The 24,523-nt window shown below is 36.0% G+C and overlaps 1 protein-coding gene across 5 annotated transcripts in view; it reads left to right on the top strand.

Annotated features, from left to right (window-relative positions):
- The window catches only part of Zmym4 (zinc finger MYM-type containing 4), a 144,332-nt gene that overhangs the window by 1,041 nt on the left and 118,768 nt on the right, over positions 1–24,523 (top strand). The window lies entirely within an intron of this gene.

The following is a 24,523-nucleotide window of genomic DNA, read 5'->3' as shown; positions in this document are numbered from 1 at the left end:
ACTATCAATTGAATAATATTTTTCAGATATTTCTTTTAAATTACTTCCCACCCCCCAACATGTTAAGCCGTAAGTTTCCCATCAGGAGTCTTCCTTTTGGGAATGGTCTGAAAATCATCAATTAGTGTTAAGCCAACCTGGTTAAAAAAAAAAAAAAAAAAGAAAAATGCTACTTAATCTTTATTTAAAATGTCCTTTCCTTTTTTTTTTTTTTTTTTTTTTTGGTGGGGGAGGAGATGTTTACCAGGGATGGAACTCACGGGCACTGGACCACTGAGCCACATCCCCAGCCCTATTTTGTATTTTGTTTAGAGATAGGGTCTCTGAGTTGCTTAGCGCCTTGCTTTTTGCTGAGGCTGGCTTTGAACTCGTGTTTGTCCTGCCTCAGCCTCCTGAGCGTCTGGGAATATAAGGGTGTGCCACCGTGCCCTGCTAGTTAAGAGTTTTGAACCCAGATTCGAACCCAGGTTCCAACCCAGGTTCCATCCCAGGATGCCACTTAGGAGTGTTTTAAATCTGTGTTTCTCACCTTAAAAGTTTAAATAATAAATAACCAAAGAAGTGTCAAATAATTTTTCCAACAAGACATTAGGAAAAATATATATCTTTCCAGCAAAATTGAAAATACAATCCAATTCAGGATGCATCCATAAAGCCCAATCACCTGGATTCTGCTATCATCATTTAACTAAACATTTATTTTATCACATATTTATTCCATCTGTCTTATCTATCCACTCACCAGTGGTCTTATTTTAATACATGTCATTGTATTTTGAGCAATTAAAATTTAATGTTGATAGTATTAGGTTTTCAAAATGTTACATTCTTCTCAATCAGTAATTAGTCATAAAGCAAGTTAAACTGAATGGTGTGACTGAGTAGTTCATTTAATATAAATATTGGGTATGGAATGCATGTATTTTGAAATTTTAAATTGTTCTGCAAGCTGTGATGAATTTTCAGCTGGATCCTCAATGCATATGGCAGTATGGTCTACCAATTAAAATATATAGGATGAGTTTAAGTGTGTAATGTTTATTCAGGGAGATCTACATCCTGTCTCAACTAATTTTTTGTCATTCATCATTTAGGATGTTCTAGAATGTTCTAGAAAACATCTATGTACATTGGTAACTGGACTAGATTTTAAATATGTTCTTTCTCTTAGATTACATTTAAAGGTGTCACACTGGTTGCAGTTGAAGCATTATTTTTTTATTTTTTATTTGTCAGTGGATCTTTATTTATTTATATGCGGTGCTGAGAATCCAACCCTGTGCCTCACATGTCCCAGGCAAGTGCTCTACCACTGAGCCACGACCCCAGCCCCCCCCCCCCCAGCGTTATTTTTAATAACAAACATGTAAGGTGTGCAGCACTTGTATAGGGTTTACCCATCATTTTACGGCTTTCATTTTGGGTGTTGCAAATTCATACCTTCAATATCATCCATAGTCCATTATGTTGTTGGTATTTAGTTAGAATGTTCAGCAGGATATTTTTACATGGTACAAGTGCTTTTCCCCCTATTTTGTGTGTGTGTGTGTGTGTGTGTGTGTGTGAGTGAGACTCCACGTGAATTACATGGGTATACGCCAAACAGATTAGTGGGACTATATAGTGTAAGTTGTTTTTAAATAATTTGACTGCGATGAGGCAGTTAAAGCAAACTAACTACATAGACCTGGATAATACCGTTAGGTTATTTAATCTGAAATTGCATTGATGATATGGTACTATGTTATGATGCTTGTTGCCTTTGATGTTTATAATCATAAATTGCAAGAAAATTGTTGAGTATCTATGCTCATTGATGAGTCTATGCTGGGCCCTGGACTATGTTACTTTTGGTCATTTGGGATAATACATTGTTGGAGGTTCTGCTAAATTGTGAACTGCTTCAGGGTAGAGCCCTTTTTACTATTTTTTGTGTCTCCAGTACTTACGATCGCTATGTTATAGGAACTCCAAGGCTTTTAACGACTTTTAGTAAGAAAAGTTTACCTATTACAGAAGAGGCTGTATAGTTTGGGTACCCCATTCTCTGCTTTGTACTTTTGGGGTCTTCAGTAAATATTTCACACCATTTTCTATGCTTCAGAGTTCTCTCCTGTGGGTCCAGATTAAGGGATCTTTTAATCGTTCTAAGATTGTTTAGATGGGAGAGTGACTGTTGGTTTAACCTTAAATTTTTTGTGGACCTGTATGGTGTTTTCTTTTCCTGTTTGTTGGCCTTTCTTAACAATAGATATTAATTAGGCCCGATCGATTTGATTGTAATCAGATTATACCTGAATGCCAATCTCTCCGTTTGTGAAAATGAAGAAGGTGAGTATATGAGTGGATCAGCACTAACATCCATCAATCGACTCTGTTACAGAGAGAACCGGGTTGTTTATATTCTACTGTCTATATGTGAAGGCCAATATTACATTCATGTATACTGAAGTCAGGGTATTTTTGCGGTATTATGAATTTTTTAAATATAGTAATGATTTTGTTTTCTAAAATAGGTTTTGAGATTTGTTTAGGTTTGTATATAGTCATTATTTATGCATGGATGAAATAGTATGTTAGGTCTAAATCTGGTGGCCATATTTTGTTGCAAAAATCCCTATATCTTTTCAAAGTTTTCTTATTAATGTATATATTATTAGTTAGTCCAATAGGTCTCTTTGAATACTTAAATTTCCCTTTATATAAATTCAAGGTATAAATGGTGTGGCTAAAAAAATAGATGGCATATCTATAAGTAATATGCTTCAAATTTTTGTAAAAACATTAAACTTTTTCCCCCTTACCATGTATGTGTCTATGTATACTAGTACGTGTATGGACTAAAGAGAAAGTTGTGAACGATGTTTGTGAAGCTGTTATCATTGGTTATCTTCAAGGGGTAGAGATGATAAAGGAAAGAGTATAAGGGTGAAAATTTTGTAAAGTATTCTTGTGGTATTATGTTAAATGAAAATGTAGGCTATAAAATGTTCCTGTAATATGTAAAAATTGGACATGCGTAAAGATAAGGAATAGGAAATAACGTGAACAAATGAAAGCTTTGATTTCATTAGTTAATGGGATTATGGAGAGTATAATTTTAGACTTTCGTTATTTTAATATTTTATAACAGTAATTACAAAATATTGATTACTCTTAATTCTGTCATGAATTTTTTGTTTTTAATTAAATTTTTTTTTTGTAAAATGTTTTACTTAAGAACATAAGAACACAGAAGTACATGTTCAGTTTAGGCAGTGTAGACCCTGTCTCAAGATAAAGTAAAAATGTCTTGGGAGGTAGCTCAGTATGCTTGCCTCGTGTGCAGAGGCCCTGGTTCAGTCCCCATTTGTGGGGATGGGTAGGTGAAGGGTGGGGAGGTGCATTGGCTTTTTGTATAGAGACCATTTAAAGAGGCCATTCTGGTGGACAATGATCCTAGTTGTTTTCACAGTGTTTACTGTTTTGTATCAAGCAGAGACATCTGTAAATAATAATAATAATAATTGGTATTTATAAACCTTTAATTGCTAGTCATTATACTAAATATTTTATATATAGTATATCTTTCAGTCCTCATTAATTTCATGAGATTGTCACTGTTATTGTCCCATTTTATAAATAAGGAAATTAAGATTGAGAATTGTATGAGATCATAATGTAATGGGCTAAACCAGAATCAAGGATTGCTTGAAAGTTGTTTGGTGCCTTTGACTTCCTTTCTTCTAGTTATTCATAAAATATATAACAGACTCTTGTGCTGTGCCATAGAACACTAGAGTTTACTAACTTCTGTGTTTTGGTACCCATTATTCACCCTCTATACCGCCTCACCTTGCCTTTCTAAGCCTCTAATTCAGATAGATTTTCTTTTTAGTATCAACATATGAGAACACAAAATATTTTCTTTGTGTCCAACTTTTTTGTTGGACGTATTGCCCCCCCACCCCCAGTTCCATCCATTTTGCTGCAAATGTTAGGATATCATTATTTTCTATAGCTGAATAATTAATATTCCATTGTATACACATACCACATTTTTGTTATTCATTCCCAGAAAGTAATGAGATGAAAATATTAATTACCTAATTTGATCAGTACATGTTGTATACATGTATTGAAATATCACACTACCTCATAAATACAGTTAAATTGTATTAAATTAAGTATATAAATTAAGTACAATCAAAACAATAAAATCATATTTTTGGATATACATGAAATTAAAACTTGTGAATTCAGTATATTCATAATTGATATTTACATTTTCATTTGAGAAAAAAACATGGAATTTTTAGTGTGGAATTTATTGATTTTAGAATAATTTGAATTACATTTAAATTGTATTGCTGTAAATCATCTCTCAGGAAGCATCAATTCTATTGTGCTGTGCCATAGAACAATAGAGTTTACTAACTTCTGTGTTTTGGTACCCATTATTCACTCTCTATACCTCCTAACCTTGCCTTTAGCAAGACCCTAAGAAATAATTATTTCCCTAAGAAATAATTTCTTGAGATCAAAAAGTCTTTGCATTGGTAGAGTGCTTGCCTAAAGTCTTTGCAACTCAATATTTCTTTTTTTAGAAAATATACACTAAATATTTTGAAGACATGATCCTCTTATCCTCTTACCTCAGCCTCCCAAATTGCTGGGATTATACCACACTTGAATTATCTGCTTTTGACCAAAGATAGTACTTTTTTTGCCTATCTAGGATGTACTCTCCCTACCAATGTAGGATTTTGGAGGTCAAGAATTATATGCGCTCATCTTTTTTCACATTTCCCATGTCTTAAAATTAAAGTGTATTTTTTTCTTTCTTGTTTTTTTTTTTTTTTTTTTTTAAACTGGAGATTGAACCCAGGGGTGCTTACCCACTGAGCCACATCCCCAGCCTTTTTTTCTTTTGAAACGGGGTCTTGCAAAATCTCTTAATGCCTTGCTAAGTTGCTGAGACTGGCTTTGAACTTTAAATTCTCCCTTAGCCTCCTGAGCTGCTGGAATTATGGGTGTGCACCACTGTGCCCGGTTTTATATATATTCTGACATGCATGCTATTACATTTTTAAGCAAAATATTAAAAAATTTTCTTAAGTTTTATAATTCTATATCAAATACAAGTAAACCCCCATGTTCCTATTAACCTGTTTTAACAGCTATGCAGTTTTCAGATTTTTACCATTGCTGTCTTTTCTAACTTCTCATTTCTTCCCCTCCCCTTTTCCCTCTTTTTGCTTGAAATACTTTCAAGGAACTATGAGGCATCTTCTTATTTAACCTATAAATAATCCTGTGTGTATTTAAAAAAAATTTTATTTTGTTACAAATGGACACAATACCTTTATTTTATTTATTATTTTTATGTAGTGCTGAGGATTGAATCCAGTGCGTCAAACATGCTAGGCAAGTGCTCTACCACTGAGCTATAACCCCAGCCCCCTGTGTCTAGCAGGTAAGAACTTTTTTTGCGGGGTACTGAGAATTGAACTCCAGGGTCACTTCACCACTGAGCCACATCCCCAGCCCTGTTTTTTGTTTTTATTTTGAGACAAGGTCTTGCGAAAGTCCTAAGGCCTCACTGAATTGCTGAGGTTGGTCTTGAATGTGCAGTCCTCCTGTCTTAGCCTCCCAGAGTTTCTGGGATTACAAGAATGTACCACTGCACCCAGTTCAGGTAAGAACTTTTAACAAATACAGTCACAATACTCTTTTTAGCTAACAAAATAAAGAGTTTTTGATTCAGTCTATGTTTAGATTTCTCTGATTCTTTAAATGTCCTTTTTTAAAAATACTTTTTTAGTTATACATGGACATGATATCTTTATTTTGTTTATTTTTTTAATGTGGTACTGAGGATCGAACCCAGTGTCTCACAAGTGTGAGGCAAGCAATCTGCCACTGAACCACAATCCTAGCCCTTAAATGTCCTTTTGTACTTGTTTTTTTTTTTTAATTTTAAAATTTGTATATGCCAGTGGAATGCATTACAATTCTTATTACACATATAGAGCACAATTTTTCATATCTTTGGTTGTATACAAAGTATATTCACACCAATTCCTGACTTTATATACGTGCTTTGCATAATAATGTCCATCACATTCTACCATCATTTCTAACCCCATACTCCCTCCCTTCCACTCCCACCCCTTTACCCTATGTAGAGTTTGTCTATTCCTCCCATGTTCCCACTCCCTACCCCCACTGTGAATCAGCCTCCTTATATCAGATGAAACTTCATTTAACATTATCTTCTAACGCCATTGATTTACTTGTAAATGGCATGATTTTATTCTCTTTTATTGTTGAGTAATATTCCATTGTGTGTGTGTATGTGTGTGTGTATGTATGTATGTGTGTATATATATATATATGCCACATTTTTAATCCATTCATCTATTGAAGGGCATCTAGGTTGGTTCCATAGTTTAGCTATTGTGAATTGTGCTGCTATAAATGTTGATAGGGCTGTGTCCCTGTGGTATGCTGTTTTTAAGTCCTTTGGGTATAGATTGAGGAGAGGGATGGCTGAGTCAAATGGTAGTTTCATTCCCAATTAACCCAGTCAATAAATGGGCCAAGGACCTGAACAGACAATTCTCAGAAGATGATATGCAATCAACAAATATATGAAAAAATGTTCATCATCTCTAGCAATCAGAGAAATGCAAATCAAAACTATTCTTAAGATTTCATCTCACTCCAGTCAGATTGTCAGCTATTATGAATACAAACAACAGTAAGTGTTGGCGAGGATGTTGGGAAAAAGGTACACTCATACAGTGCTAGTGGGGTTGCAATTTGGTGCAGCCAATATGTACTTTGTTTGTTTTAAATAAGTGTCCAAATAAGATTTATACATTTTATTTGGTTTATATGTCTGTTAAGTTTTTCTTAACCTTAGCCATCCTCCTCAGTACTATATACTGCCAGTACTTTTTTCCCATGCTATTTATTTGTGGAAAAAAAACTAGGTCATTTGTCCAGGAGAATTTCCCACATTCTGGTTTGGCTGATTGAGTGAATCCTTGTTACAGTTTTAACATGTCCTTTTACTCCTCATATTTCCCACAAATTAGTAGTTAAGTTTAGAGCATTGGTTTTCAACTTTTACTGAAACTTTAGAATTATTTGAGGAACTTTTAATTATCTCAATGCCCAGACCACATCTCAAACCAATTAATCAGAACTCATGGAATGAAATCTAGACACCAATATTTAAAAAAATTTCCCAAGTGATTATGGTCTGTGGCCAAAATCAAGAATGAATTCGTACAGCTTGATGAGATTTAGATTGAGTATCTTAGGCAAGAAAATTTTATAGAGTTTGTATAATTTATTTCCAGACAATTTTAAGAACAAAAGGGGGACTATAGATGACTACATTGGAACAATAATCATAAACCAGTTACAAATTTAGGATGAGTTGTCATCCCATTAGATACTGCTGTGAATTTTTATTACATCATATAGAAAGGTGGTTATCTCTCATCTAGTGATATTAAAATTGATCATTTGGTTTAGGTTCTGACCATGGGTGCACAACAGTTTTTTCTTAATTTTTAACCTAATGGATTTATCAGCCATTGATAAATTTGCTTAGATAAATTATTTCATTAGAAGAGTGATTTCCTATCATTTCTTCTATATTTATTAACTGAAATTTTGCCATAAAAATTTCCATCATCAGTTGTCCAGGAAAATCTGGGGAAATGTATTTTTCTCCTTTATCAATTTTCAGAAGAAGAAATCGATGCTCTAGCATCTCTTAGAGGTAAGGTTTGAGAGGGGAGTATCATTATGAACTCATGAATTTTAATATATAATTTATTGTGGTCATTATTTTCATGGGAAATTTTTCCCTTGAGATGCAGGGGATTGAACCTAGGGCATTACACGTGATAGGTAAGGTCTCTGCCACTGAGTTGCACCCCAGGCCCTGGGTTCACCAAAAAAAAAAAAAAAAATCAAATTTTAATCCTTAGCAGTTTATATTAATTTTCTAAGGCTTCCTTAAAAAATTATTACAAGGAGCTGGGGTTGTGGCTCAGTAGTAGAGTGCTTGCCTAGCACTGGGTTTGATCCTCAGCACCACATAAATATAAAAATAAAATATTGTGTCCACCTAAAACTAAAAAATAAATATTAAAAAAAAATTATTACAAGCCTAATGGCTTAAAACAAGAGAAAATTATTCTTTCACAGTTCGGTAGGCTAAAAGCCCCTAATTGGGCCTTTAATTTAAGAGTTATCAAGGCCATACTTTCCATTGACTTAAGAGAAGGATCCTTTCTTATCCTTTTTTTTTGGGGGGGGGGGTGGTGGGTACCAGGGATTGAACCCACAGGTGCTTGACCACTGAGCTACATCCCCCCACCCCCGCCTTTTTTTTTTTTTTTTAATATTTATTTTTTAGTTTTTGGCGGACACAACATCTTTGTTTGTATGTGGTGCTGAGGATTGAACCCGGGCCGCACGCATGCCAGGCGAGCACGCTACCGCTTGAGCCACATCCCCAGCCCGTTTTTTTTTTCTTCTTTTTTAATATTCTTAAGTTTGGGCTGGGGATGTGGCTCAAGCGGTAGTGCGCTCGCCTGGCATGCGTGCGGCCCGGGTTCGATCCTCAGCACCACGTACAAACAAAGATGTGTCCGCAAAGTACTAAAAAATAAATATTAAAAAATTCTCTCTCTCTCTCTCACTCTTTCTTTTAAAAAAAAATATTCTTAAGTTTTAGGTGGACACAGTATCTTTATTTTACATTTATGTGGTTCTGAGGATCTAACCCAGGACCTTGTGCATGGTAGGCGAGCACTCTACCTCTGAGCCACAACCCCAGTCACGCCTTTTTTTTTTTTAATTTTGAGAAAGGATCTTGCTAAGTTTGCTCAGGCCTTGCTAAATTGCTGAGGCTGACTTTGAACTTGCGATCCTCCTGCCTCAGCCTCCCAGGCTTCTGAGATTACAGTCATGTGCCACTGTGCCCTGGCCTTCCCTTGATTTTTTGAGCTTCTAGTACCATGATTTGTATTTCTTGGTTTGTGGCACTATTAAGTCCCTGCCTCTGTCTTTCCATATCCCTGTCTTTTGTTGCTGTTGTTGTACTGGGGATTGAACCCAGGATTGCTTTACAATTGAGCTGCATCCCCAGCCTTTCTTATTTCTTATTTTGAGAAAGGGTATTGCCAAGTTGCCAAGGCTGTCCTCCAATGTGAGATCCTCCTGCCTCAGCCTCCCAAGTCACTGGGACTACAGGTGTGCACTATAACACCCTACTCTCTTCTCTCTCTTAAAGACACTTGTATTTAGTGGTCTCATATCATGATCCTTACCTTAATTACATTTTGGAATACCCGTTCTGCTCACCTTTTTTGGTTCTGGGTGATATCTTTTGGGGACCCCAATTTGACCCACTTAGTTTGGCCTTTAACCTCCTAAACTTTGTCCCAAATACAAACAAAGTACATTCACTTCATTCTAATATGCCTAAAAGTCTCAACCCATCACAGCATAAATTCATCAGCTCAAAAAAGTTCAAATTTCGGGCTGGGGATGTGGCTCAAGCGGTAGCGCGCTCGCCTGGCATGCATGCAGCCCGGGTTGGATCCTCAGCACCACATACAAACAAAGATGTTGTGTCTGCCGAAAAATAAATAAATAAGTAAATATTAAAAAAAAAAGTTCAAAGTTCCATCATCTAAATTATCTAAAGTATGAGTGTGGAGTTTGGATTCTGAGTATAGTCCATTTGGGGTAAAATTCCTCTCCATCTGTGGACTTGTGAAACTGGAGAACAAATTTCCTGCTTCCAAAGTACGTTGGTAAGATAAGCATAAGATAGGCATTTAAAAGAAAGAAAATGGGAAAAATAGGGGACTCGGATCATAAATAAGTTTAAGACCCAGGAGGACAAATTTCTCTACATTTAAAGGCCTGGAAATAATCCTTTGTGACTTGGTCCTGTGTCTTCTGGTCTTTGGAGGTTCTGTCAACACCTGGGTTGAACTTATTTCTCTGGCATCTGCTTCTTTGTGTTCTGCCTTAAAAAGTTCTTTTTTCTTCTAATATTTTCATTTTTAATATTTTTATTAGATGTTGATGGACCTTTATTTTATTTATTTATTTATATGTGGTGCTGAGAATCGAACCCAGTGCTTCACATATGCTAGGCAAGTACTCTACCACTCAGCCACAACGCAGCCCCTTCATTCTTTTTTTGTATATGTGAAGATCAAACCCAGGGACTCTTGCCTGGTAGGCAAGCATTGTACCACCTAGCTATAGCGCCAGCCTTGTAATTTGTTGTTGCTGTTGTTAAGGGAAGTACATGGTTATAACTGAATAGTTCTATTTGCTCTTACAGAATCCTAGATGTCAGGCGCCACCCCCCAATTTTGTCGCATCTGTTTCTTTCAGGACACGCTAACATTGGTTTTTTTGTTTGTTTATTGCTATATTTTTTAGCTCTTTTATTTTATAACAATATTTTTCATGGCATCCCTTTTCTGGTCCACTGTTTCATAGAACATGGGACTGGGTGAGTGAGGCATTTTGTCTGTCTCAATCACAGGTGAGGAAACCAAAGCTTAGGAAAGGGAAGTAACTAGTCTGGATCATACAGCTAAGTAGGTGGTGGACACCAGGCTGTAGTGTGTGACCTGCTCTTGAAGAAAAGAATGAACCTTTGGTCTCGCAGCCTTGTGGAGGAGAATTTCTAGTATACTTCATGCCCTGCGGTTTACCTTCCGGAGGTCTGGCAAGGTGCAGCACACATCATGCGCAGGGCAGAAAGTGTGGATTGAAAGAGAGTGATTAAAAGGTCGAAAAAGTGGTCTCCACAAACCAGGGGTCCCCAGCACCTCCAGCATCACTTGAAGGCCCCACTGTGGAGGGCGGGAATGTACGAGGGCTTTGGTCCCGGTCATGCAGCCCGCTAGACCCCTGGCTGCTTCCTCTCCAAGTGCTCCTCGGCAGGGGCTTTTGGCTAGTGCAGATTCTGCTGCTAGCATTGTTTTTGCTGGGACAATATTCCTCTTTATGTATCTTAGAGTTCCACACCATTACAAAACAAACAGTTCAATCTGTAAATGGGCTAAGGAGCTGAACAGACACTTCCCAGAAGAAGATATACAGTTGACCAAATATATGAAAAATGTTCAACATCTCTAATAATTAGAGAAATGCAAATCAAAACTACTCTTAAGATTTCATCTCAGTTCAGTTGGAATAGCAGTTATTAATACAAGCAACAGTAAGTGTTGGCAAGGATATGGGGGAAAAGGCACACTTACACATTGCTGGTGGGACTGCAAATTGGTGCAACCAATCTTGAAAACAGTGTGGGGATTCCTTAGAAAACTTGGAATGAAACCCCTGTTTGACCCAGCTATCCTACTTCTCAGTCTATACCCCAAAGACTTAAAAACAACATACTACAGTGACACAGCTACTACATTGTTTATAGCAGCACAATTCACAATTGCAAAACTGTGGAACCAACCTAGATGTCCTTCAGTAGATGAATGGATACAATGGAATATTACTAAGCATTAAAAGAATAAAATTATGGCATTTGCAGGTAAATGGATGGAGTTGGGAGAATATCATATGAAGTGAAATAAGCCAATTCTAAAAAACCAGGGGCCGAATGTTTTCTCTGATAAGTGGATGCTAATCCATAATGGGGGGTCATGGATTGAATGGAGGAACTTTGAGGCAAAGAGGAGGGGAAGAGGGAGCAAGGGGGAAGGAAAGATGGTGGAATGAGACGGACATCATTACCCTAGGTACATGTATGATTGCACTAATGGTGTGACTACTTCATGTACAACCAGAGAAGTGAAAAATTGTGCTCCATTAGTGTACAATGAATCAAAGAGCTTTCTATTGTGTATAATTGATTAGACCAATAAAACAACCCCAACAAAGAAAACTGGAGTCTTCTCAGATCCTTTCTACATAACACCATCCTTTTTTCTGCCTTCTATGGAGATGGTTGATTGGATCCATGAGTCACATAGCTAATATCTTCTGCAAATGGTTATCTAGCCAGACCATTGACTCTCTCTAGAGCTTTTCTGATAGTGAATTGCCTAATTTTAGCATCCTTTTCAATTTGGATAATCTGGAAGCCTCATACATGAAATCAAGAGTTGTTTCTTTTGAGTAGCAGTTTCTTGCATTTCTCTATTTTACTATAAGCAGCAAGGAGAAACCAAACTGCATCTTCAACACTTTACTTGGACTTCTTTAAGGGTAAATATCCAAGTTCATTACTTAACAGGTTTTGCTTTCTACTCAATAGTAAAACCCAGTTCAGCCAAGTTTTCTGCCATTACTCTTTATTTCCCGAGACCGCAACAGAAATATCCTTACATAAAATGTTGATATGAACCATAGTGTTTATAAAGAACATTCTGTTCATAATGTTTGTATTTTCTAGGATTATGGAAACTTTTCTTACTGGCTCCTTCCATCCTTCTGATACTTTACCAGAATTGCTTTTAACATCCATATTTCTACCAATCATCTCTTTAAGGTAGTTCTGTACTTTATAAAAAAATCATGCTTCTCAAAATTATTCCATCCATTTCCCAGTTTCAAAGCCACATTCATAATTTGGAACAGGGTTTTCTGTTCTAACACTCTACTTTTTTAAAAAAAAAATTTTTTTTTAGTTAGAATACCTTTATTTTATTTATTTGTTTTTATGTGGTGCTGAGGATCGAACCCAGCCCCTTGCACGTGCTAGGCAAGCGCTCTACTGCTGAGCCACAACCCCAACTCAGTAATACTCTACTTTAAAAAAGAATTTTATTTAAAAAAAAAATTTTTTTTTAGAGAGAGAGAAAGAGAGAATTTTAATATTTATTTTTTACTTTTCGGCAGACACAACATCTTTTGTTTGTATGTGGTGCTGAGGATTGAACCCGGGCCGCACGTCTGCGCTACCACTTGAGCCACATCCCCAGCCCCCAAAAAAATTTTAAATGGGCAGCATGTTTTTGTTTTATTTTTTTATGTGGTTCTAAAGATCAAACTCAGTGTCTCACACATGATAGGCAAGTGCTCTGCCGCTGAGCTATAGACTCCAGCCCCTAACACACTTTAGTTTTTTTAGTTTTATTGATTTTATTTTTTTTTAATACATGATAGCGTCATGCATTATAGTTCTTATTACACATGTAGAGTACAGTTTTTCATATCTTTGTATATAGAGTATGTTCACGCCAATTACACATATGTACCACAATTTTTCGTATCTGTTTATATATAAAGTATGTTGACACCCAGTTCGAGTCTTTATACATGTACTTTGGATAATGATGTCCATCACATTCCACCGCCTTTGCTAATCCCCTGCCCCCATCTTTTCCTTCCCACCCCTCTTCCCTATCTAAAATTCATCTAATCTTCCCATGTTCCCCCTCCCTACCCCACTATGAGTCAGCCTCCTTATATCAGAGAATACATTTGGCATTTGTTTTTTTGGGATTGGCTAATTTTGCTTAGCATTATCTTCTCCAATGCCATCCATTTACTTGCAAATGCCATGACCTAACACTCTTTTATGTACTAAAATCTGTAGTATTTTCCTATATTTGCCATAACAAATCACCATAAATTTGGTGGTTTAAAAATATAAAAAAAAGTATCATCTCAGCTTTGAAAGAAGTATGAAGTTATTGTGTTTGCAAGCCTATTCTATGAAGGTCCTAGGAAAGAATCTTTGTATTAGCCCTTGGTAGCCTCTGATATTCCTTAATTTGTGGTGTCATTTCTTTAGTTTGTTTTCAAATGAGTTCCTTTTCTCTGTGTCTCCTTCCCTAATCCAGAATGATCCTGCTTCAGGATCCTTACTTTAATTAGTTTTGCAAAGAACTTTATTCCAACTAAAATCATGTTTCAAGTTTTTGGGTAGACATATCTTTAGGGGATGAGAATTTAACTAGTTCATAGAAGTCTTTAAGGTTGGTACCAGGATCCTTTCAAAAACTCATTATTTATTTTGTGGTGCTGGGGTGCCAGGGCCTCATGCATACATGAAGACAAACATTGTACCACACATGCCCAGCCCTGTAATTTTATATTTAAGCAGTTAGAGTCAAGATTTAAATGTTAAAATATGTTAAAACATAGGTGAAACAAAGCAGATTCAGAAAGACAACTAATTGTTCTCATTTATATGTGGAATCTAATACAATTGAACGCACAGAAGCCCAATAGAAAGGTAGTTATCAGAGCCTGGAGAGCAGGGAAAATAGGGAGATGTTGGTTGAAGAGTTGAAAGTTGGAGTTAAAGTAGGTATTATGGTGATTGTTATGTTAGGTAGCTTGATTCAGTCATTTCACACTGTATGCACATATCCTAACATCATTTTAATAAATATTTTTCTTAGTTGTAGATGGACAAAATACCTTTCTTTCTTTCTTTCTTTCTTTCTTTTTATATGGTGCTGAGGATCAAACCCAGTGCCTCAGACATGCCAGACGAGTGCACTACCTCTGAGCCACAACCCCAGCCTTATCCTAACATCATTATGTACGCTGTAATTATATACAGTTATTTGTCAGAAAGGGTAAAAAAAATACACAAAACTGACAATTTAACTATTTTAATTGTATAATTCATTGGTAATTAAGTATATTCACAGTGTTGTACAACCATCACCATTATCTGTTTCATCCTAGATAGAAACATGACACATTAAGCAATAACTCACCATAGTCCCTCACTCTTCCTGGTAAACTTGAATCTACTTTTTGTTTCTATGAAGTTGCCTATTCTTGATATTTCATGTAAGTGGAATCATACATTTGTCCTTGGTGTCTGACTTACTTCACTTAGCATTGTATTTTCATCCATTTGTAGCATGTGTCAGAATTTTCCTTTTCATGGCTGAAAATACATTCCATTGTGTGTGTATACCACATTTGCTTATCCATTTACCCATCAATGGTCATTTGGGTTGTTTCCACCTTTTGGCTATTGTGCAAGACTTTGATTTTGATCCTGGATTTGCTGGGTAATATGGGAATTCTTTCTTAAACTTGGTGAGGAACTATGTAACTATTTTCTATAGGTTCTGTACCATTTTCTGTTACCACTAGTAATGCATGAAGTTGATCCTATTGCCCTATGACCTCACCAACATTTATTATTTTGTTACTGTAAATAATGCTGCTTGAATCACTGGTGTAAAGTATCATACACCAATGTTTATAGCAGCATTATTCACAATAATCAGAAAGTGGCAACAAAAAACCCAAGTGACCATTGAGACAAGGTCTCACTAAATTACTTAAAACCTTGCTAAATTGCTGAGGCTGGTCTTGAACTTGTGATCCTTTTGTCTCAGACTCTTAGCTTCTGAGATTACAGTCATATACCACTGCACCTGATTGATGACCTTAATTCTTCAGGATAAATACCAAGGAGTGGTATAGCTGGATCATATGGTAGTTGCTTATCTAATCTGTTGAAGAACCTCTATTATTGATTTCCATAGTGGTTATACCGATTTACAGTCCTACCAACAGTGTAAAAGTGTTCCTTTTTCTTTACATCCTCTCCAGCGTTTATTATTAGTAGTATTCTTGATGAATGCCATTCTTACTGGTGTAAGATGAAATCTCGGTGTAGTTTTGGTTTGCATTATTATTGCTAATAATGTTGAACCTTTTTTCATATATTTATTGGCCATTTGTATTTCTTCTTTTGGGAATTGTCTGTTTAATTCATTAGCTCATTATTAATTGGGTCATTTGATTTTTTGGTGTGGTAAGGTTTTTGAGTTCCTTATATAGTCTAGATATTAGTTCTTTGTCAGAAGAACAGCTAGCAAAGAGTTTCTCCTGTAGGTTCTCTTCTCAACTTTGTAATTTTAATGAAGTCCAGTTTATCTGTATTTCTTTTGTAGCCTAATTAGGCTTTTAGTATTACATTTAAGGAACTATTGCCAAATTCAAGGTTGTGCATGTTTTCTTCTAAGTATATTAGAACTTATTTTTTTTCTTTTTAAATTAACAAATATTATACATATTTATGGGGAACCATGTGATATTTTAATATGTGTATATATGTCTAATGTTTATCATCAATTGTTTATCATTTCTTTGTGGTGATAACATTAAAACTCCTTTCTTCTAGCTGTTAGAAAATATATGTTATGGGGCTGGGGATGTGGCTCAAGCGGTAGCGTGCTCGCCTGGCATTCGTGCAGCCCAGGTTCGATCCTCAGCACCACATACAAACAAAGATGTTGTATCCGCCGATAACTAAAAAATAAATATTAAAATTCTCTCTCTCTCTCTCTCTCTCTCTCTCTCTCTCCTCTCTCTTAAAAAAAATATATATATGTTATTATCTATATTTACCCTACCATAGAATTTAACTCTTTAATTTAGGTCTTCAGTTCATTTTGAGTTAAGTATTCAGTTTTATTCTTTTGTCTGTTGATATCCAGTTTCCCCAGACCTTGAACTTTTATTGAAGTCTCTTCTTTCCTTATTGAATGATCTTGGCATCCTGTTGAAAGTCATTTGACCATTGTGTTAGTCATCTTGGGCTACCATAACAAAATACCATAGACTGGGTGACTTAAACAACAGAAATTTATACCTCCACAGTTCTAGAGGCTGGGAAATTCAGGATTAAGGTGTCTATAAGTTAGGTGGTTTCTTCTGGGGCCTCTTCTCTTGCCTTGTTAGATGGCCACCATCTTGCTTGTGCTTACAGACTTCTTAGAGAGGATAGAGTGTAAACTCTCTGGAGACCCTTCCCTCCCTCCCTCCTCCCTTCCTTCCTTTATCTTTTATGGTACTGGAGATTGAACCCAGAGGCACTCTACTCCTGAGCTACATTCCCATCCCTTTATATTTTTTGTTTTGAGACAGGATCTCACTAAATTATGGAGGCTGGCCTCAAATTTGAGATCTTCCTTCTTCAGCTTCCTGAGTTGTTGGTATTACATATGTGTGCCAGTACACTTGGCTGGTTCCCTCCCTGTCTTCCTTTCTGATAAGGTTTTGCTATGTTGCCCAGACTGATCTTGAATTAGCCATCTTCTTGCCTCAGTTCCTGAGTAGCCAGGAATACAGCTACATGCCACCATGTTCAGCTTTGGTGTTTTTTTTTTTTTTTTTTTTAAATAAGGGCATTGATATTAATTTTGTCATGAGAGCATCACCCTCTTGATCTCATGATTATCTCCTAAAGGCCTCATCTCCAAGTACCATCACATTGAAGGTTAGCACTTCAATATCCAAATTAGGGGGGTTTATTTAATGGAATCTTATTTCTATTGGTCTGTATATCTATTCTTATGCCAGTACTTAACCATTTTGATTATTGTGGCTCTGAAGTAGGTTTGAAATTGGGAAGGGAGGGTTTTTTTCAAGATTGTTTTGTGCCTTGAAATTCCACATAAAATTTAGATTTTTTTTTTTTTTGTTTCTGCAGGAAAAGAAAAATCCATTAGGATTTTGAAAGGATTTGAATTGAATTTTTGTAAATCAAGGATAATAGGAGTTGAATTGAATTTGTAAGTCAAGGATAATATTGCCTCTTTTTTAAAAATATATTTTTAGTTGTAGATGTACACAATACCTTATTTTGTGATGCCTAGAACGTGGAAGGCACAAACCCAGTGCCTTCCACGTTCTAGGCAAGCACTCTACCACTAAGCCACAACCCCAGGCCCATATTGTCATCTTAAAAATTTTGTCTTATAGTCCATCAACATGGAATGTCTTTTTATTTTATTTTGGTCTTTAATTTCTTTTAGCTGTGTTTTGTATGTCTTTCAAAAGTCTTGTGCCTCCCCTCTCCCCCTACCCCCTCCCCCTTTTTTCTTGGTGGTACTGGGAATTTAATCAATCCCACCCCACTCCCTAGTATTTTTATTTTGAGATGTTCTTTCTTAAGTTGCTGAGGCTGGCCTTGAATCTGCTCTACTTCTGCCTCAGCCTTCTGGAGTCACTGGGATTTACAGGCATGAGCCCACCACACCTGGCAGTTAAATTTATTTCTAAGGGGTTGGGGTTTTAGCTTAGTGGTAAGGCACTTATCTATTGTATGCAAGACTCTAAGTTTGATCCCCAGCATCACAAACAACAACAACAATAAAAACCACTAAGTATTGGGCTGGGGTTGTGGCTCAGTGGTAGAGCACTAGCATGTGTGAGGCGCTGGGTTCTATACTCAGCAAATAAATAAATAAAGGTATTGTGTTCAACTACAAGTAAAAAATAAAAATATTAAAAAACCCTAAGTATCAATCAGTTTCATACACCCCTTAATAGGATAAAGAGAAAAAACCCTATATCATCATCTCAATTTGTACAAAGAAATCCACCATCTTTAACAAATTCAATGGTCTTTCATGATAAAATTCAGTATATTAGGAATAGAAGGAAATTTCCTTAATATGTTAAGAGTACATATTAAAAATCATAGGTAACATAATACTCTTTGGTACAAGACTGAAAGTTTTCCCCTTAAGATCAGAAATAAGATTTTAGAATGCTCTCTGTTGCTACTTCTATTAATGTTGTGTTGAACTTCTAGCCAGAACAGTTAGGTAAGAAAAAAGAAAGACAAGGCATCCAAATTGGAAATGAAAAAGTAATGCTGTCTTTATAGATGATATTATATGTGGAAAACCCTAAAAATACACAAAAGGAGAGCTAATAACAAAATCAGTTGGAAGGATACAAAGCCAGTGCAATCAGTTTTATTTCTACATATTTGTTAATGACCAATCTCAGAAATCAAGCAAGCAGAGGCTGGCGTTAGAGACACATGTCTGTAAATCCTAGAGGTTCAGGAGGCTGAGGCAGGAAGATAGTGAGTTCGAAACCATCCTCAGCAATTAAAAGTGAGGCAATAAACAACTCAGCAAGACCCTGCCTCTCAATAAAATACAAAAAAGGGCTGGGGAGGGCTGGGATTGTGGCTCAGGGGCAGAAACTTGCTTGCACATGTGAGACAGACTGGGTTTGATCCTTAGCACCACATAAAGATAAATAAACAAAGGTATTGTGTTCATGTATAGTTAAAAAAATTATTAAAAAAAAAAAAAAGGGCTGGAGATGTGGCTCAATGGTTAAGTGCCCCTGACTTCAACCTTTAATCCATGGTACAAAAAAAAAAAAGTAAGCAATTTTACTTACATTGCCATCAACAAGCATAAAATACTTAAGCACCTGTACCCTTTTAACTTAAATTTCAGTAGTTCTTGAAAGATTCCTTCCTTTCAAAAAAGATGTACCCAGGCTCATCCCATTCGTTACTCTCATACTTGAAATTAGCCAATTCTTTGAGAAGCTCTGGTACCTTTCAATAAGAAATGGTGTTTAGCAATCAAAGTCTGAAATCAGGCAAGCTTTTTGTTTTTTTTTAGTACATTTTTATTGGTGCCTTTTATTGTATATATTGAATTCATTATGATATATTTGTAGATGCACATAACATAATTTGTTCAATTTCATTCTCAGTACCTTTCCCCTTTTTTTCCCCCTTCCCTTGATCCCTTTCCTTTGTTATATAGTTGTCCCATCTATTTTCATGAGATTTTTTTTTTCCTCTTTCTGTCTTTGATGAGATAGAAACTATAAGACCCTTGACTTTGTGAGTCTGGCATATTTTCTTTCTTTCTTTTTTTTTTTTTTTTTTTAAAGATAGATTCTCAGAGAGAGAGAGAGAGAGAGAGAGAGATAATTTTTTTTTAATATTTATTTTTTAGTTTTTGGCATACACAACATCTTTGTTTGTATGTGGTGCTGAGGATCGAACCTGGGCCGCACGCATGCCAGGCAAGCACGCTACCGCTTGAGCCACATCCCCAGCCCCATATTTTCAATTAACATGATGTTCTCCAGTTTCATCCATTTTCCTTTAAGTGACACTTTTAATCTTTATGCTTCAACCCCATTGTGTATATATTTCACGTTTTCATTATAAATTCTTCTGTTGTTTGATGCCTAGACTGATTCTATAACTTGGCTATTGTGAATTGTGCTGATGTTAATTCTTTTGGATAAATACCAGGGTGTGATATAGCTGGGTCATATAGTGGTTCCATTCTTAGTCTTTCAAGGAATGACCATACTGACTGCCATGGTTTTTGTACTAATTTACAGTCCTACCAACAGTGTAAAAGTGTTCCCTTTCTCCACATCCTCATCACCATTTATTATGATTGCCATTTTAACTGGAGTTAGATGAAATCTCAGTATAGATTGTTTTGTTTTATTTTGTGGTACTAGGAATTAAACCCAGGGGTGCTTTACTGTGGAGCTATAGCCCCAGACCATTTTATTTTATTTTTGAGACAGGGTCTTGTTAAGTTGCTAAGATTGACCTTAAACTTGAATTTGGGATCCTCTTGTTTCAGCCTTCCAACCTATTGGGATGATAGGAATATGCCACCATGCCTGGACTTGGTGTAGTTTTTTTTTTGTTGTTGTTGTTTTTTGATTCTGGGGATTGAACCTAGGGCCTTGAACCCAGTGCCTTGTACATGATAGACAAGTGCTCTACCACTGAGCCACATTCTCAGCCCCTCAGAATGGTTTTCATTTTTTAAAAAAATTTTTTAGGCTTTTTTTTTGTTTTTAGATGGACACAATACCCTTACTTAATTTATTATTTTGATGTGGTGCAAAGTATTGAGCCCAGTGCCTCACACATGCAAGGCACATGCTCAACCACTGAGCTACAACTCCAACCCTAGTTTACATTTTTAAAAATTTTAATTAAAAACTTTTCCCCTTCGGTGTAGTGTTTTTTTTTTTTTTTTTGGTACCAGGGATTAAACCCAGAGGCTTTCAACAACTGAGCCACATCCCCAGCCCTTTTTATTTTTTGTTTTGAGACAGGGTCTCATTAAGTTCCTTAAAGCCTCACTAAATTGCTCTGGCTGGCTTCAAACCTGCGAACCTCTCCTGAGCTGCTGGGATTACATGTGTGCGCCCCTGTGCCTGGTCCCTCTGTAGTTTTTTTTTTTTTTTTTTTTTTTAAGTTGTACTTGGACACAATACCTTTATTGTTTATTTTTATGTGGTCCTGAGGATCAAACCCAGGACCTCACACATGCTAGGCGAGCATTCTACCACTGAGCCATAACACCAGCCCCTCTGTAGTTTTGATTTGCATTTTCCCAATTGCTGAAGATTTTGAACATTTTTAATATACTTATTGGCCGTTTGTATTTTTTCTTTTGAGAAATTACTGTTTCGTTTATTTGTCTATTATTTATTTATTTATTATTTATGTTTTTAGTGTTAAGTTTTTTGAGTTCTTTATATATTCTTGTTTAAAAATGTTTTTAAGTTGTTGGTAGAACTATTTTTATTTATTTATATATGGTGCTGAGAATCAAACCCAGTGCCTCACACATGCTAGGCAAGCACTCTACCACTGAGCTACAACCCCAGCCACTCTTTATATATTCTTGATATTAATCTTCTGTCAGAAGAGTATCTAGCAAAGGTTTACTTCCATTCTATATGCTCTTTCTTCACACTCTTATTTCCTTTGCTTTGCAGAAGCTTTTTAATTTGCTGCTATCTCATTTATTAATTCTTGGTTTTTATTTCATGAGTTTTAGGTATCATTTTGGCCTATGCCTATATGTTGGAGTATAACCCCTACATTTTCTTTTGGCAGTTGCTGAAGTTTCTGGTCTAATTCCTAGGTCTTTGATCCAATTTGAGTTGACTCTTTTGCAGGGTGAGCTATCTTTTATATTTATATCTTCTATCATTCTTTTATATGAGATATTCAGTTTCCCCAGAATCATTTGTTAAAAAGGCTATCTTTTATCCAATGTTTGTTTTTGATGCCCTTGTCATATGACTTTATCTGTGTGGGAGTGTCTCTACGTCTTCTGTTGCATTGGTCTGTGTATTTTTTTTTTAACGTTATGCCAGTACCATACTATTTTTTGTAACTATAGCTCTGTAGTATAATTGAATCAGGTATTGTGATCCTTCCAGCATTGCTTTTTTTGTTATTCTGGGTGTTTTTTTCTTCTACATGAATTTTAGGACTTTTTTGTTCTGTGAAGAATATCATTGATATTTTGATGGGGATTGCATTGAATCTATAGATCGTTTTTGGTAGTAAGGCCATTTTAACAATATTAATTCTGCCTATGCATGAATATGGGAGGTCTAGTGTTTTCTTTCTTCAGTGGTCTATAATTTTCATGTAGGGATCTTTCACCTCCCTGGTTAGATTTATTCCTAGGTATTTTATTTTTTTGAGACTATTGTGAATAGAATTGTTTTCCTGATTTCTTTTTCAGTGGATTCATTACTTAATTTTAATTTTTTGATGATACTGGGATTTTTATTTTTTGATGGCACTGGGATTGAACCCAGGGACAGGTATATGCTAGGCAAGCACTCTACCAACTGAGCTATTTCCCCTATGCTCCCACCTTTTATTTTGTATCTGTGACTGAACCCAGGGGCCCTGTAATGCTTGACTATTGGAACCACATTTCTGTTTATCTCTAAAACTCAAAACTAATTTCTAAATTATGCTTTGACTTGACTTTTAACTCTTTCACAAAATATTACAAATTCACTGTGCTTAAAACTGAACCCTTATTTCCTATGTCCATGTCAATTAATTGTTTTGCCAAATAGTGGTCTCTCTTCAACCTGTTTTTCTTTATATATTCTTTTAAAAAATATCATTATTTTATTTATTTTTATGTGGTGCTGAAGATCGAACCCAGTGCCTCATATGTGTTAGGCGAGCATTTTACCACTGAGCCACAACCCTAGTCCTCTTTATGTATTTTTTAGTTATTGACCTCTAGTTACCCAAGTTAGATACCTTTGAATCATAATTGCTTTTAAACTTCCCCTTATTATTTAGTAAGTAATTGTAAGTCTTGTTGAAACTATATCAGGTAGGGTTATAAAACCCTTTTTGACTGATATTGCCACCACTCTAGTTCTGGTACTGATTTCTTTTGTCTAACTTTCCTTACTTTTACAATTCTTCTTTTCCTTCTCCTTTCTCTACTGTTTCCTCATGCACTGTTACATACTTGGAGACAGATTTATCTTCAAAAGTAAAATCTATTCATCTATAACATAACAAGTTGGCTTCCTTACTACTATTCCAGTTCCCTAAGATAGGTGCTGGTCAGTGTTTCTCCCTGTAGCAAGAAGCAGCTTAGTTTCACAGTGCTCTTATCAGAAGTTTCTTTCAGATTGTCTTTGCTTCTATCTTGCTAGCCTCAGTAGAGGTCCTGCTTGTGTCCCATAACTAGTATGGGAATAGAATCTTTGCCTAATTCTGCTCAGCACAGCTGAGACTAGACTTGTGTTTTTTGTTTGTTTTTGGTACTGGGAATTGAATCCAGGGGTGCTTTATCACTGAGCTACATCCCCAAACCTTTTTATCTTTAGACAATCCTATTAAATTGCTGAAACTAATCTCCACTTGGGATTCTTCTGCCTCAGCCTCCAGAGTTGATGGATTATAGGCATACATCACCACACTGATCAGGGTATGTTAAAAAAAACAAACTCACACCCAGTTTTTTAAAGATGTATAATAGGCAATTACAGAACAAATGTAACTAGCTCTTACACAGGGGTGATCTAGGAGAAATAGGCAACATCTACTTGCTGAGCCTTCATCTTGTCTCCTGGTAAGCAGAGGGCATCTTTTCTTGGAAACTTGGAAACAGGTGGAGACCTGGGGGAAAGAACTCCCCCCCCTCCCCCCCACAAGACCTGTAATTTATTTATTTATTGGCTGGCTAAGATTGAGAAGACCAGTTAACTTTAGGAGATTCCATTATTTTCTTGCAGAGATGTGTTGTTACTTTTTGGCTCCAGCAGAACAAATAAAACATCAGTAAAGAAGAAATTTGTTCATTCAGTGGATATTTAGGACGCAGGTCAGGCTTGGTTCCAATGCTGGATGAAGAGCAATGAACAGAAAAATAAAAGATTGTGTTAGTGGTATGGATAAGATAGAAAATAAACAATAGACAAAATATTTTCAGATAGTGAATAATTTCAGATAGGATAATATGTTAATGATTGGAGTAGGAAGAAATACTAGCAGATATTTCTCAGAAGATCCTGTTGGTTCCTGTGTAGATAACCGTCATAGAGCAGTGTGGTAAACAGGATCAGTTAGGCTATTGAAATAATTCTGGTGTGAAAGTAATCATTAGAGTAGGATGGAGATAATTAGTTGTATGTATTTTGGAGATATAATTATTAGAACTTCATCATTGTAGAAAAATAAAGAAGACTGCTGATGATGTCGAGGCTTTCAGATATCTAGGTTTTTAGCTTGGAAAGTTGCATATTGCCCTTGCTCCTCCCCCAGCTACACCCCCAGCCCAGAGCTGTCAAGTGTCAAGGGATATACTTTTTGATTTTTTGTTTTAGTGCTGGGGATTGAATCCAGGACTTCACACTTGCTAGGCTACAACTTTTTCTCTGCGCTACATCCCCAGCCCTGAAAAATTAGATAGTTGGT

Source organism: Callospermophilus lateralis, chromosome 7 (assembly GCF_048772815.1).
Source record: "Callospermophilus lateralis isolate mCalLat2 chromosome 7, mCalLat2.hap1, whole genome shotgun sequence".
In the NCBI taxonomy this organism is placed as follows: Eukaryota; Metazoa; Chordata; class Mammalia; order Rodentia; family Sciuridae; genus Callospermophilus; species Callospermophilus lateralis.
This window is presented reverse-complemented; position numbering and strand designations above follow the sequence as displayed.